Source organism: Pristiophorus japonicus, unplaced genomic scaffold, assembly GCF_044704955.1.
Source record: "Pristiophorus japonicus isolate sPriJap1 unplaced genomic scaffold, sPriJap1.hap1 HAP1_SCAFFOLD_115, whole genome shotgun sequence".
In the NCBI taxonomy this organism is placed as follows: Eukaryota; Metazoa; Chordata; class Chondrichthyes; family Pristiophoridae; genus Pristiophorus; species Pristiophorus japonicus.
Window position 1 is genome coordinate 2,058,771 of NW_027250810.1, and position 15,451 is coordinate 2,074,221.

Sequence of the window (15,451 nt, forward strand, 5' to 3'; positions counted from 1 at the left end):
CTTCTTTCAGATGTGGAACAGCAAAATCCCACAGCAGATTCTTCTCCTGTTAGGCAGTCCTCGAATGCGTGTTCAATCAAATCAGTGTGGCTTCAAGTTGCATGTAATGCATTTTTTCTCCCATGACATGAAATGCACAGTAAGATCGTGCAGCACGTTTGCACACACTCCCTCGCTACACAAACACACCAACAAACTAAAATTCCTGCAACCTCCAAAGGCAGTTTTTGAAATTTGTAATTTAAAATCCGGGACAGGCAGCACATTCCTTTTAAACAGATACATAATGATCCGATACTGATAGCAACCATTTTGGAGAGACAGAGAATGACCTCGGACAGACATGACATCACCTTAAAAGCGATACAGAAACACAGTGAACAAAAACAAAGAATTCTGTAAAACTCAGCTGGTCGTGAACATTCTGTGGATGAAGAATCCGGGCTCACGTTCAGTCAGATGATCATTCCGATATTTTAAGAAAAATGTAAAGTTTACAGATTTTTTCCACGAAAATAGCGCCTGGAAAAAAATAGGCAGCGAGGAAGGACAAAAGGGAATGTCTGTGATACAGTGGAGCGTAGGAGTGATTGAATAATAAATGGCACAATGCGTAAAGGCAAAGTGGGTAGTAAGCGGGCAATACAGTAACAAAGGATGGACCACAGGAGGTGTTAGTGGGAATTGCAGAACCATTATCAGACAATGGGAGTGGTGCTTATGATCCGATACGTCGAACCGAATGTTGAGGCCAGAACACTATAACATGCCTGGAATGTAGGGTCTGAATGCCTTTTAATCAGACAAGGCAGCTTGCCCACCCCGGATTGATTTCCTGCACGGTTTAAATTCGGCAGCCAAGGGACTAAATCCAAAGCCAGCTTCTCCCATCTTTTCAGCGCTAGAGAAACAGGACGCACTCATCTTCAGGGCAGAGTCTGTTTCACGTTGAAGTTGAGATTGACGCTGAATGTATCCATATCCCAATGGAGGTGAGCTCATGCGTGCAGAAAGGAAGATGGACTGATCAAGTATTGGCCAGAATCAAACACGGGTTTAGGTTGTCCAATGAGACACAGAGCCGAGTGCATCTGAGATACATGAACTTTACTCAGTTCGGTGAGATTCACTTTGCTCCTGGGAATCTCCAGGATTTTTGGACGCTGTGTGAACAAAGACGCGCAATCAAACGTTTTAATTTGAAACATGTCGACCGGCTGAGAAGTGTTTTTTTGACTAAAAGTTGTCAGGGCTCGTCCGGGATTTGAACCCGGGACCTCTCGCATTTCAATTATTAAAACCCCTAAGCGAGAATCATACCCCTAGACCAACGAGCCGCCGACAGTAAGGGATCTAGCTCTCAGATTCTGACGTTCGTTTGCTGTTCGGCCCATCGTGCCTGTGCTGACTCTCAGAGACCTATCTCATGAGTCCCCCTCTCCATTGTCCAACTAATGTTTTCCCTTTTCTGAATAGATTATTCTTTGAGACATTACTTCACCAATGAGCTGCATCCTTGTCAGTAAATGGTGAATTTGCAATGAGGTGAAATGTGATTGCCCAAAAAAAACGAGTGGAAACGGTTTAACACAATAACGACGAAGTTGAGGGCATACTGGATCAGCAGTCCATTGCCTGAACTTTTCAGTCACCTTATCTCCTATTTACTGCAACGTCAGACATCCATCCCCTACTTTTTCCATTCAAACAGAAATAATGTGCACGAAAGTCTACTTCACCGCTTGTTTTGCCCGTGCAACCAGATCGACAGTGATGAAAATGTGCCATGAGCTTTTTAAAGCAAACAGCCTTCCTTTACTTTTGGTGAGTGACTGCACGAGATGGTTTGTTTTGAGGCAGAATCAAAATAAAGAATATATAATTTCACGCGGCAAGTTAGCTGACCGCGGCAGGACTCGAACCTGCAATCTTCTGATAACATCACAGTTACAATCGAAGTCAGACGATTTATCAATTAGGCCACGCGGTTGCTGCTGCTGGCATGAAATTTGTTGTTTTCTTATACTGAGAGCAAATTTGGGACAAGGGATCTTTCAAGGAATGGATTTATGAAAAGATGGGCATATTTTGAGTAATGAACCGATGCGCTGCGATATGGATGTGCACGGACACAGGCAACGTCAATGTAGCTTGATACACAACAGTTTAACAATCGGTTATCGCAACTGAAGTCAAACTCCTTTTAAAATATGCAGGATGATCCCGATTATGAGAAAATACGTCTTCAAGGGGCAGTTGATGAACCGGAACTGACAACCATCCCGTTTGAACAGACACCGAATGATCCAGGACAGGAAGCACATCCATCTCACACAGCTGTAGAATGGGCCTTCACGGACAGCACGTCCCTTTCAAAAGATTAAAGTGGGATTTCTATCATTCCTGAAGGCAATTGTGCTGTGCGTGAGTGAGCGTGGATCTCAGGACCACGAGGGGCTGGGACGGTTTTTGAAGCCACAGGTGATTGACAGGCAGGAAGGAGGGAGGGAAGTAAAACGAACCCAGAAAAAAAGACAATTTAAAACATATATATATTGATCACAATAAGAAAATAAATACATTTACAGTTTTATTGCAAAAAATTTAATTTGGTTTGATTTAAATAAATAAATCATTATTACTTAATCTATATATTTTTGATTGAACGAAGGCTGTGCGACTGCATGAAATCCATTGGAAATCAGAGCGTGCAGTCAGTAAATACCCAAACACAGTAACCCCATGGTGTAAGACAAGCCACGAGGGAAGATATGGGGAACAAAGGCGATCTTTTAAAGTCGCGAGTGCCTTTCTGCTGGATCTGACAGCAGCTGCATGTGCTGTGAAAGAGCTCAAATGTAATAGAGCCCAGTGCTTGCAGAACAGAAATGGCACATTTATTGTGAAAGTTAAAAAGAACGGATTGTTTGTAAATATGCGTATACATTAATATTTATATATATATCTGTATAAACAAAGTCAGTCAGTCAGTCATGTCTTGTCTTGTCTTGATTTGATTTGTGTTTGAAAATAAGGGGGAAGGAGCTCATCATGTCACACAGCCCAACCGCAAGCTCTCGCTAAAATCGCTATGTTTCTAACTTATATAATTTGCCTTCTTTCAGATGTGGAACAGCAAAATCCCACAGCAGATTCTTCTCCTGTTAGGCAGTCCTCGAATGCGTGTTCAATCAAATCAGTGTGGCTTCAAGTTGCATGTAATGCATTTTTTCTCCCATGACATGAAATGCACAGTAAGATCGCGCAGCACGTTTGCACACGCTCCCTCGCTACACAAACACACCAACAAACTAAAATTCCTGCAACCTCCAAAGGCAGTTTTTGAAATTTGTAATTTAAAATCCGGGACAGACAGCACATTCCTTTTAAACAGATACATAATGATCCGATACTGATAGCAACCATTTTGGAGAGACAGAGAATGACCTCGGACAGACAGGACATCACCTTAAAAGCGATACAGAAACACAGTGAACAAAAACAAAGAATTCTGTAAAACTCAGCTGGTCGTGAACATTCTGTGGATGAAGAACCCGGGCTCACGTTCAGTCAGATGATCATTCCGATATTTTAAGAAAAATGTAAAGTTTACAGATTTCTTCCACGAAAATAGCGCCTGGAAAAAAATAGGCAGCGAGGAAGGACAAAAGGGAATGTCTGTGATACAGTGGAGCGTAGGAGTGATTGAATAATAAATGGCACAATGCGTAAAGGCAAAGTGGGTGGTAAGCGGGCAATACAGTAACAAAGGATGGACCACAGGAGGTGTTAGTGGGAATTGCAGAACCATTATCAGACAATGGGAGCTGTGCTTATGATCCGATACGTCGAACCGAATGTTGAGGCCAGAACACTATAACATGCCTGGAATGTAGGGTCTGAATGCCTTTTAATCAGACAAGGCAGCTTGCACACCCCGGATTGATTTCCTGTACGGTTTAAATTCGGCAGCCAAGGGGCTAAATCCAAAGCCAGCTTCTCCCATCTTTTCAGCGCTAGAGAAACAGGACGCACTCATATTCAGGGCAGAGTCTGTTTCACGTTGAAGTTGAGATTGACGCTGAATGTATCCATATCCCAATGGAGGTGAGCTCATGCGTGCAGAAAGGAAGATATACTGATCAAGTATTGGCCAGAATCAAACACGGGTTTAGGTTGTCCAATGAGACACAGAGCCGAGTGCATCTGAGATACATGAACTTTACTCAGTTCGGTGAGATTCACTTTGCTCCTGGGAATCTCCAGGATTTTTGAACGCTGTGTGAACAAAGGCGCGCAATCAAACGTTTTAATTTGAAACATGTCGACCGGCTGAGAAGTGTTTTTTTGACTAAAAGTTGTCAGGTCTCGTCCGGGATTTGAACCCGGGACCTCTCGCATTTCAATTATTAAAACCCCTAAGCGAGAATCATACCCCTAGACCAACGAGCCGCCGACAGTAAGGGATCTAGCTCTCAGATTCTGACGTTCGTTTGCTATTCGGCCCATCGTGCCTGTGCTGACTCTCAGAGACCTATCTCATGAGTCCCCCTCTCCATTGTCCAGCTAATGTTTTCCCTTTGATGAATAGATTATTCTTTGAGACATTACTTCACCAATGAGCTGCATCCTTGTCAGTAAAAGGTGAATTTGCAATGAGGTTAAATGTGATTTCCCAAAAAAAACGAGTGGAAACGGTTTAACACAATAACGACGAAGTTGAGGGCATACTGGATCAGCAGTCCATTGCCTGAACTTTTCAGTCACCTTATCTCCTATTTACTGCAACGTCAGACATCCATCCCCTACTTTTTCCATTCAAACAGAAATAATGTGCACGAAAGTCTACTTCACCGCTTGTTTTGCCCGTGCAACCAGATCGACAGTGATGAAAATGTGCCATGAGCTTTTTAAAGCAAACAGCCTTCCTTTACTTTTGGTGAGTGACTGCACGAGATGGTTGGTTTTGAGGCAGAATCAAAATAAAGAATATAAAATTTCACGCAGCAAGTTAACTGACCGCGGCAGGACTCGAACCTGCAATCTTCTGATAACATCACAGTTACAATCGAAGTCAGACGATTTATCCATTAGGCCACGCGGCTGCTGCTGCTGGCATGAAATTTGTTGTTTTCTTATACTGAGAGCAAATTTGGGACAAGGGATCTTTCAAGGAGTGGATTTATGAAAATATGGGCATATTTTGAGTAATGAACCGATGCGCTGCGATATGGATGTGCACGGACACAGGCAACGTCAATGTAGCTTGATACACAACAGTTTAACAATCGGTTATCGCAACTGAAGTCAAACTCCTTTTAAAATATGCAGGATGATCCCGATTATGAGAAAATACGTCTTCAAGGGGCAGTTGATGAACCGGAACTGACAACCATCCCGTTTGAACAGACACCGAATGATCCAGGACAGGAAGCACATCCATCTTACACAGCTGTAGAATGGGCCTTCACGGACAGCACGTCCCTTTCAAAAGATTAAAGTGGGATTTCTATCATTCCTGAAGGCAATTGTGCTGTGCGTGAGTGAGCGCGGATCTCAGGACCACGAGGGGCTGGGACGGTTTTTGAAGCCACAGGTGATTGACAGGCAGGAAGGAGGGAGGGAAGTAAAACGAACCCAGAAAAAAAGACAATTTAAAACATATGTATATTGATCACAATAAGAAATTAAATACATTTACAGTTTTATTGCAAAACATTTAATTTGGTTTGATTTAAATAAATAAATCATTATTACTTAATCTATATATTTTTGATTGAACGAAGGCTGTGCGACTGCATGAAATCCACTGGAAATCAGAGCGTGCAGTCAGTAAATACCCAAACACAGTAAGCCCATGGTGTAAGACAAGCCACGAGGGAAGATATGGGGAACAAAGGCGATCTTTTAAAGTCGCGAGTGCCTTTCTGCTGGATCTGACAGCAGCTGCATGTGCTGTGAAAGAGCTCAAATGTAATAGAGCCCAGTGCTGGCAGAACAGAAAAGGCACATTTATTGTGAAAGTTAAAAAGAACGGATTGTTTGTAAATATGCGTATACATTAATATTTATATATATATCTGTATAAACAAAGTCAGTCAGTCAGTCATGTCTTGTCTTGTCTTGATTTGATTTGTGTTTGAAAATAAGGGGGAAGGAGCTCATCATGTCACATAGCCCAACCGCAAGCTCTCGCTAAAATCGCTATGTATCTAACTTATATAAATTGCCTTCTTTCAGATGTGGAACAGCAAAATCCCACAGCAGATTCTTCTCCTGTTAGGCAGTCCTCGAATGCGTGTTCAATCAAATCAGTGTGGCTTCAAGTTGCATGTAATGCATTTTTTCTCCCATGATATGAAATGCACAGTAAGATCGCGCAGCACGTTTGCACACACTCCCTCGCTACACAAACACACCAACAAACTAAAATTCCTGCAACCTCCAAAGGCAGTTTTTGAAATTTGTAATTTAAAATCCGGGACAGGCAGCACATTCCTTTTAAACAGATACATAATGATCCGATACTGATAGCAACCATTTTGGAGAGACAGAGAATGACCTCGGACAGACAGGACATCACCTTAAAAGCGATACAGAAACACAGTGAACAAAAACAAATAATTCTGTAAAACTCAGCTGGTCGTGAACATTCTGTGGATGAAGAACCCGGGCTCACGTTCAGTCAGATGATCATTCCGATATTTTAAGAAAAATGTAAAGTTTACAGATTTTTTCCACGAAAATAGCGCCTGGAAAAAAATAGGCAGCGAGGAAGGACAAAAGGGAATGTCTGTGATACAGTGGAGCGTAGGAGTGATTGAGTAATAAATGGCACAATGCGTAAAGGCAAAGTGGGTGGTAAGCGGGCAATACAGTAACAAAGGATGGACCACAGGAGGTGTTAGTGGGAATTGCAGAACCATTATCAGACAATGGGAGCGGTGCTTATGATCCGATACGTCGAACCGAATGTTGAGGCCAGAACACTATAACATGCCTGGAATGTAGGGTCTGAATGCCTTTTAATCAGACAAGGCAGCTTGCCCACCCCGGATTGATTTCCTGTACGGTTTACATTCGGCAGCCAAGGGGCTAAATCCAAAGCCAGCTTCTCCCATCTTTTCAGCGCGAGAGAAACAGGACGCACTCATATTCAGGGCAGAGTCTGTTTCACTTTGAAGTTGAGATTGACGCTGAATGTATCCATATCCCAATGGAGGTGAGCTCATGCGTGCAGCAAGGAAGATGGACTGCTCAAGTATTGGCCAGAATCAAACACGGGTTTAGGTTGTCCAATGAGACACAGAGCCGAGTGCATCTGAGATACATGAACTTTACTCAGTTCGGTGAGATTCACTTTGCTCCTGGGAATCTCCAGGATTTTTGAACGCTGTGTGAACAAAGGCGAGCAATCAAACGTTTTAATTTGAAACATGTCGACCGGCTGAGAAGTGTTTTTTTGACTAAAAGTTGTCAGGGCTCGTCCGGGATTTGAAACCGGGACCTCTCGCATTTCAATTATTAAAACCCCTAAGCGAGAATCATACCCCTAGACCAACGAGCCGCCGACAGTAAGGGATCTAGCTCTCAGATTCTGACGTTCGTGCCTGTGCTGACTCTCAGAGACCTATCTCATGAGTCCCCCTCTCCATTGTCCAGCTAATGTTTTCCCTTTGATGAATAGATTATTCTTTGAGACATTACTTCACCAATGAGCTGCATCCTTGTCAGTAAAAGGTGAATTTGCAATGAGGTTAAATGTGATTGCCCAAAAAAAACGAGTGGAAACGGTTTAACACAATAACGACGAAGTTGAGGGCATACTGGATCAGCAGTCCATTGCCTGAACTTTTCAGTGACCTTATCTCCTATTTACTGCAACGTCAGACATCCATCCCCTACTTTTTCCATTCAAACAGAAATAATGTGCACGAAAGTCTACTTCACCGCTTGTTTTGCCCGTGCAACCAGATCGACAGTGATGAAAATGTGCCATGAGCTTTTTAAAGCAAACAGCCTTCCTTTACTTTTGGTGAGTGACTGCACGAGATGGTTGGTTTTGAGGCAGAATCAAAATAAAGAATATAAAATTTCACGCGGCAAGTTAACTGACCGCGGCAGGACTCGAACCTGCAATCTTCTGATAACATCACAGTTACAATCGAAGTCAGACGATTTATCCATTAAGCCACGCGGCTGCTGCTGCTGGCATGAAATTTGTTGTTTTCTTATACTGAGAGCAAATTTGGGACAAGGGATCTTTCAAGGAGTGGATTTTTATTAAAATATGGGCATATTTTGAGTAATGAACCGATGCGCTGCGATATGGATGTGCACGGACACAGGCAACGTCAATGTAGCTTGATACACAACAGTTTAACAATCGGTTATCGCAACTGAAGTCAAACTCCTTTTAAAATATGCAGGATGATCCCGATTATGAGAAAATACGTCTTCAAGGGGCAGTTGATGAACCGGAACTGACAACCATCCCGTTTGAACAGACACCGAATGATCCAGGACAGGAAGCACATCCATCTTACACAGCTGTAGAATGGGCCTTCACGGACAGCACGTCCCTTTCAAAAGATTAAAGTGGGATTTCTATCATTCCTGAAGGCAATTGTGCTGTGCGCGAGTGAGCGCGGATCTCAGGACCACGAGGGGCTGGGACGGTTTTTGAAGCCACAGGTGATTGACAGGCAGGAAGGAGGGAGGGAAGTAAAACGAACCCAGAAAAAAAGACAATTTAAAACATATATATATTGATCACAATAAGAAAATAAATACATTTACAGTTTTATTGCAAAAAATTTTATTTGGTTTGATTTAAATAAAAAAATCATTATTACTTAATCTATATATTTTTGATTGAACGAAGGCTGTGCGACTGCATGAAATCCACTGGAAATCAGAGCGTGCAGTTAGTAAATACCCAAACACAGTAAGCACATGGTGTAAGACAAGCCACGAGGGAAGATATGGGGAACAAAGGCGATCTTTTAAAGTCGCGAGTGCCTTTCTGCTGGATCTGACAGCAGCTGCATGTGCTGTGAAAGAGCTCAAATGTTATAGAGCCCAGTGCTGGCAGAACAGAAATGGCACATTTATTGTGAAAGTTAAAAAGAACGGATTGTTTGTAAATATGCGTATACATTAATATTTATATATATATCTGTATAAACAAAGTCAGTCAGTCAGTCATGTCTTGTCTTGTCTTGATTTGATTTGTGTTTGAAAATAAGGGGGAAGGAGCTCATCATGTCACACAGCCCAACCGCAAGCTCTCGCTAAATTCGCTATGTTTCTAACTTATATAATTTGCCTTCTTTCAGATGTGGAACAGCAAAATCCCACAGCAGATTCTTCTCCTGTTAGGCAGTCCTCGAATGCGTGTTCAATCAAATCAGTGTGGCTTCAAGTTGCATGTAATGCATTTTTTCTCCCTTGACATGGAATGCACAGTAAGATCGCGCAGCACGTTTGCACACACTCCCTCGCTACACAAACAAACCAACAAACTAAAATTCCTGCAACCTCCAAAGGCAGTTTTTGAAATTTGTAATTTAAAATCCGGGACAGGCAGCACATTCCTTTTAAACAGATACATAATGATCCGATACTGATAGCAACCATTTTGGAGAGACAGAGAATGACCTCGGACAGACAGGACATCACCTTAAAAGCGATACAGAAACACAGTGAACAAAAACAAATAATTCTGTAAAACTCAGCTGGTCGTGAACATTCTGTGGATGAAGAACCCGGGCTCACGTTCAGTCAGATGATCATTCCGATATTTTAAGAAAAATGTAAAGTTTACAGATTTTTTCCACGAAAATAGCGCCTGGAAAAAAATAGGCAGCGAGGAAGGACAAAAGGGAATGTCTGTGATACAGTGGAGCGTAGGAGTGATTGAGTAATAAATGGCACAATGCGTAAAGGCAAAGTGGGTGGTAAGCGGGCAATAAAATAACAAAGGATGGACCAGAGGAGGTGTTAATGGGAACAGCAGAACCATTAGCAGACAATGAGCGCGGCTTATGATCCGAGACCTTGAATCGAATGTTGAGGCCAGAGTACTATAACATGCCTGGAATGTCGGGTCTGAACGCCTTTTAATCAGACCAGGCAGCTTGCCCACCCCGGATTGATTTCCTGTACGATTTAAATTCGGCAGCCAAGGGACGAAATCCAAAGCCAGCTTCTCCCATCTTTTCAGCGCTAGAGAAACAGGACGCACTCATATTCAGGGCAGAGTCTGTTTCACGTTGAAGTTGAGATTGACGCTGAATGTATCCATATCCCAATGGAGGTGAGCTCATGCGTGCAGAACGGAAGATGGACTGATCAAGAATTGGCCAGAATCAAACACGGGTTTAGGTTGTCCAATGAGACACTGAGCCGAGTACATCTGAGATGCATGAACTTTACTCAGTTCGGTGAGTTTCACTTTGCTCCTGGGAATCTCCAGGATTTTTGGACGCTGTGTGAACAACGGCGCGCAATCAAACGTTTTAATTTGAAACATGTCGACCGGCTGAGAAGTGTTTTTTTGACTAAAAGTTGTCAGGGCTCGTCCGGGATTTGAACCCGGGACCTCTCGCATTTCAATTATTAGAACCCCTAAGCGAGAATCATACCCCTAGACCAACGAGCCGCCGAAAGTAAGGGATGTAGCTCTCAGATTCTGACGTTCGTTTGCTATTCGGCCCATCGTGCCTGTGCTGACTCTCAGAGACCGATCTCATGAGTCAACCCTCTCCATAGTCCTGCTAATGTTTTCCCTTTGATGAATAGATTATTCTTTGAGACATTACTTCACCAACGAGCTGCATCCTTGTCAGTAAAAGGTGAATTTGGCAATGAGGTTAAATGTGATTACCGAAAAAAAACGAGTGGAAATGGTTTAACACAATAACGACGTAGTTGAGGGCATACTCGATTAGCAGTGTATTGCCTGAACTTCTCAGTCACCTTATCTCCTATTTACTGCAACGTCAGACATCCATCCCCTACTTTTTCCATTCAAACAGAAATAATGTGCACGAAAGTCTACTTCACCGCTTGTTTTGCCCGTGCAACCAGATCGACAGTGATGAAAATGTGCCATGAACTTTTTGAAGCAAACAGCCTTCCTTTACTTTCGGTGAGTGACTGCACGAGATGGTTGGTTTAGAGGCAGAATCAAAATAAAGAATTTAAAATTTCACGCAGCAAGTTAGCTGACCGTGGCAGGACTCGAACCTGCAATCTTTTGATAACATCACAGTTACAATCGAAGTCAGACGACTTATCCATCAGGCCACGCGGCTGCTGCTGCTGGCATGAAATTTGTTGTTTTTTTATACTGAGAGCAAATTTGGGACAAGGGATCTTTCAAGGAGTGGATTTATGAAAATACGGGCATATTTTGAGTAATGGAGCGTTGCGCTGCGATATGATTGTGCACGGACACAGGCAACGTCAATGTAGCTTGATACACAACAGTTTAACAATCGGTTATCGTACCTGAAATCACACTCCTTTTAAATTATACAGGATGATCCCGATTATGACAAAATACGTCTTAAAGGGGCAGTTGATGAACCGGAACTGACAACCATCCCGTTTGAACAGACACCGAATGATCCAGGTCAGGAAGCACATCCATCTTACACAGCTGTAGAATGGGCCTTCACGGACAGCACTTGCCTTTCAAAAGATTAAAGTGGGATTTCTATCATTCCTGAAGGCAATTGTGCTGTGCGTGAGTGAGCGCGGATCTCAGGACCACGAGTGGCTGGGACGGTTTTTGAAGCCACAGGTGATTGACAGGCAGGAAGGACGGAGGGAAGTAAAACCAACCCAGACAAAAAGACAATTTAAAACATATATATATTTATCACAGTAAGAAAATAAATAAATTTAAGTTTTATTGCAAAAAATTGAATTTAGTTTGATTTCAATAAATAAATAATTATTTCTTAATCTATATGTTTTTGATTGAACGAAGGCTGTGCGACTGCTTGAAATCCACTGGAAATCAGGGCGTGCAGTCAGTAAATACACAAACAAGTAAGCCCATGGTGTAAGACAAGCCACGAGCGAAGATATGGGCAACAAAGGCGATCTTTTAAAGTCGCGAGTGCCTTTCTGCTGGATCTGACAGCAGCTGCGTGTGCTGTGAAAGAGCTCAAATGCAATAGAGCCCAGTGCCGGCAGAACAGAAAAGGCACATTTATTTTTAAAGTTAAAAAGTATGGAATGTATGTTAATATACGCATATATAAATATTTATACATATATTTATATAAACAAAGTCAGTCAGTCAGTCATGTCTTGTCTTGTCTTGATTTGATTTGTGTTTGAAAATAAGGCGGAAGGAGCTCACCATGTCACAAAGCCCATCCGCAAGCTCTCGATCAAATCGCTATGTTTCTAACTTATATAATTTGCCTTCTTTCAGATGTGGAACAGCAAAATCCCACAGCAGATTCTTCTCCTGTCAGGCAGTCCTCGAATGCGTGTTCAATCAAATCAGTGTGGCTTCAAGTTGCATGTAATGCATTTTTTCTCCCATGACATGAAATGCACAGTAAGATAGCGCAGCACGTTTGCACACACTCCCTCGCTACCCAAACACACCAACAAACTAAAATTCCTGCAACCTCCAAAGGCAGTTTTTGAAATTTGAAATTTAAAATCCGGGACAGGCAGCACATTTCTTTTAAACAGCGACATAATGATCCGATACTGATAGCAACCATTTTGGAGAGACAGAGTATGACCTCGGACAGACAGGACAACACCTTGAAAGCGATACAGAAACGCAGAGAACAAAAACAAAGAATTCTGTAAAACTCAGCTGATCGTGAACATTCTGTGGATGAAGAACCTGGGCTCACGTTCAGTCAGATGATCATTCCGATATTTTAAGAAAAAAAGTAAAGTTTACAGATTTTTTCCACGAAAATAGCGCCTGGAAAAAAATAGGCAGCGAGGAAGGACAAAAGGGAATGTCTGTGATACAGTGGAGCGTAGGAGTGATTGAATAATAAATGGCACAATGCGAAAAGGCAAAGTGGGTGGTAAGCGGGCAATACAGTAACAAAGGATGGACCAGAGGAGTTGTTAGTGGGAACTGCAGAACCATGAGCAGACAATGGGAGCGGTGCTTATGATCCGAAACGTCGAACCGAATGTTGAGGCCAGAACACTATAACATGCCTGGAATGTAGGGTCTGAACGCCTTTTAATCAGACCAGGCAGCTTCCCCACCCCGGATTCATTTCCTGTACGGTTTAAATTCGGCAGCCAAGGGACTAAATCCAAAGCTAGCTTCTCCCATCTTTTCAGCGCTAGAGAAACAGGACGCACTCATATTCAGGGCAGAGTCTGTTGCACGTTGAAGTTGAGATTGACGCTGAATGTATCCATATCCCAATGGAGGTGAGCTCATGCGTGCAGAAAAGAAGATGGACTGATCAAGTATTGGCCAGAATCAAACACGGGTTTAGTTTGTCCAATGAGACACAGAGCCGATTACATCTGAGATACATGAACTTTACTCAGTTCGGTGAGTTTCACTTTGCTCCTGGGAATCTCCAGGATTTTTGGACGCTGTGTGAACAACGGAGCGCAATCAAACGTTTTAATTTGAAACATGTCAGTTTTCTCACATGTCGATCGGCTGAAAAGTGTTTTTTTGTCTAAAAGTTGTCAGGGCTCGTCCGGGATTTGAACCCGGGACCTCTCGCATTTCAATTATTAAAACCCCTAAGCGAGAATCATACCCCTAGACCAACGGGCCGCCGACAGTAAGTGATCTAGCTCTCAGATTCTGACCTTCGTTTGCTATTCGGCCCATCGTGCCTGTGCTGACTCTCAGAGACCTATCTCATGAGTCCCCCTCTCCATAATCCTGCTAATGTTTTCCCTTTGATGAATAGATTATTCTTTGAGACATTACTTCACCAACGAGCTGCATTCTTGTCAGTAAAAGGTGAATTTGGCAATGAGGTTAAATGTGATTACGGAAAAAAACCGAGTGGAAACGGTTTAACACAATAACGACGAAGTTGAGGGCAGACTGGATCAGCAGTCCATTGCCTGAACTTCTCAGTCACCTTATCTCATATTTACTGCAACGTCAGTCATCCATCCCCTACTTTTTCCATTCAAACAGAAATAATGTGCACGAAAGTCTACTTCACCGCTTGTTTTGCCCGTGCAACCAGATCGACAGTGATGAAAATGTGCCAAGAGCTTTTTAAAGCAAACAGCCTTCCTTTACTTTCGGTGAGTGACTGCACGAGATGGTTGGTTTTGAGGCAGAATCAAAATAAAGAATGTAAAATTTCACGCGGCAAGTTAGCGGACCGCGGCAGAACCTGCAATCTTTTGATAACATCACAGTTACAATCGAAGTCAGACGACTAATCCATTAGGCCACGCGGCTGCTGCTGCTGGCATGAAATTTGTTGTTTTTTTTATACTGAGAGCAAATTTGGGACAAGGGATCTTTCAAGGAGTGGATTTATGAAAATATGGGCATATTTTGAGTAATGATCCGTTACTCTGCGATATGGATGTGCACGGACACAGGCAACCTCAATGTAGCTTGATACACAACAGTTTAACAATCGGTAATCGCAACTGAAATCACACTCCTTTTAAAATATACAGGATGATCCCGATTATGAGAAAATACGTCTTAAAGGGGCAGTTGATGAACCGGAACTGACAACCATCCCGTTTGAACAGACACCGAATGATCCAGGAAAGGAAGCACATCCATCTTACACAGCTGTAGAATGGGCCTTCACGAACAGCACTTCCCTTTCAAAAGATTAAAGTGGGATTTCTATCATTCCTGAAGGCAATTGTGCTGTGCGTGAGTGAGCGCGGATCTCAGGACCACGAGTGGCTGGGACGGTTTTTGAAGCCACAGGTGATTGACAGGCAGGAAGGACGGAGGGAAGTAAAATCAACCCAGACAAAAAGACAATTTAAAACATATATATATTTATCACAATAAGAAAATAAATAAATTTACAGTTTTATTGCAAAAAATTGAATTTAGTTTGATTTCAATAAATAAATAATTATTTCTTAATCTATATGTTTTTGATTGAACGAAGGCTGTGCGACTGCTTCAGATCCACTGGAAATCAGGGCGTGCAGTCTGTAAATACACAAACAAGTAAGCCCATGGTGTAAGACAAGCCACGAGCGAAGATGTGGGGAACAAAGGCGATCTTTTAAAGTCGCGAGTGCCTTTCTGCTGGATCTGACAGCAGCTGCGTGTGCTGTGAAAGAGCTCAAATGCAATAGAGCCCAGTGCCGGCAGAACAGAAAAGGCACATTTATTTTGAAAGTTAAAAAGTATGGAATGTGTGTTAATATACGCATATATAAATATTTATACATATATCTGTATATACAAAGTCAGTCAGTCAGTCATGTC

The 15,451-nt window shown here is 42.5% G+C and overlaps 4 non-coding genes across 4 annotated transcripts; all 4 read right to left on the bottom strand.

The window, feature by feature from the left end:
* Nucleotides 1-1,249: 1,249 nt before the first annotated feature.
* Nucleotides 1,250-1,337, bottom strand: trnap-agg (transfer RNA proline (anticodon AGG)). The gene is given in 2 exon segments: nucleotides 1,250-1,285; nucleotides 1,302-1,337. It is a non-coding gene; the product is annotated as a tRNA-Pro (tRNA).
* Nucleotides 1,338-4,363: 3,026 nt separating this feature from the next.
* Nucleotides 4,364-4,452, bottom strand: trnap-agg (transfer RNA proline (anticodon AGG)). Its single transcript is given in 2 exon segments — nucleotides 4,364-4,400; nucleotides 4,417-4,452. It is a non-coding gene; the product is annotated as a tRNA-Pro (tRNA).
* Nucleotides 4,453-10,575: 6,123 nt separating this feature from the next.
* On the bottom strand, nucleotides 10,576-10,663 carry trnap-agg (transfer RNA proline (anticodon AGG)). Its single transcript is given in 2 exon segments — nucleotides 10,576-10,611; nucleotides 10,628-10,663. It is a non-coding gene; the product is annotated as a tRNA-Pro (tRNA).
* A 3,044-nt stretch (nucleotides 10,664-13,707) lies between these two features.
* trnap-agg (transfer RNA proline (anticodon AGG)) lies at nucleotides 13,708-13,795 on the bottom strand. Its single transcript is given in 2 exon segments — nucleotides 13,708-13,743; nucleotides 13,760-13,795. It is a non-coding gene; the product is annotated as a tRNA-Pro (tRNA).
* Between the last annotated feature and the right edge of the window lie 1,656 nt (nucleotides 13,796-15,451).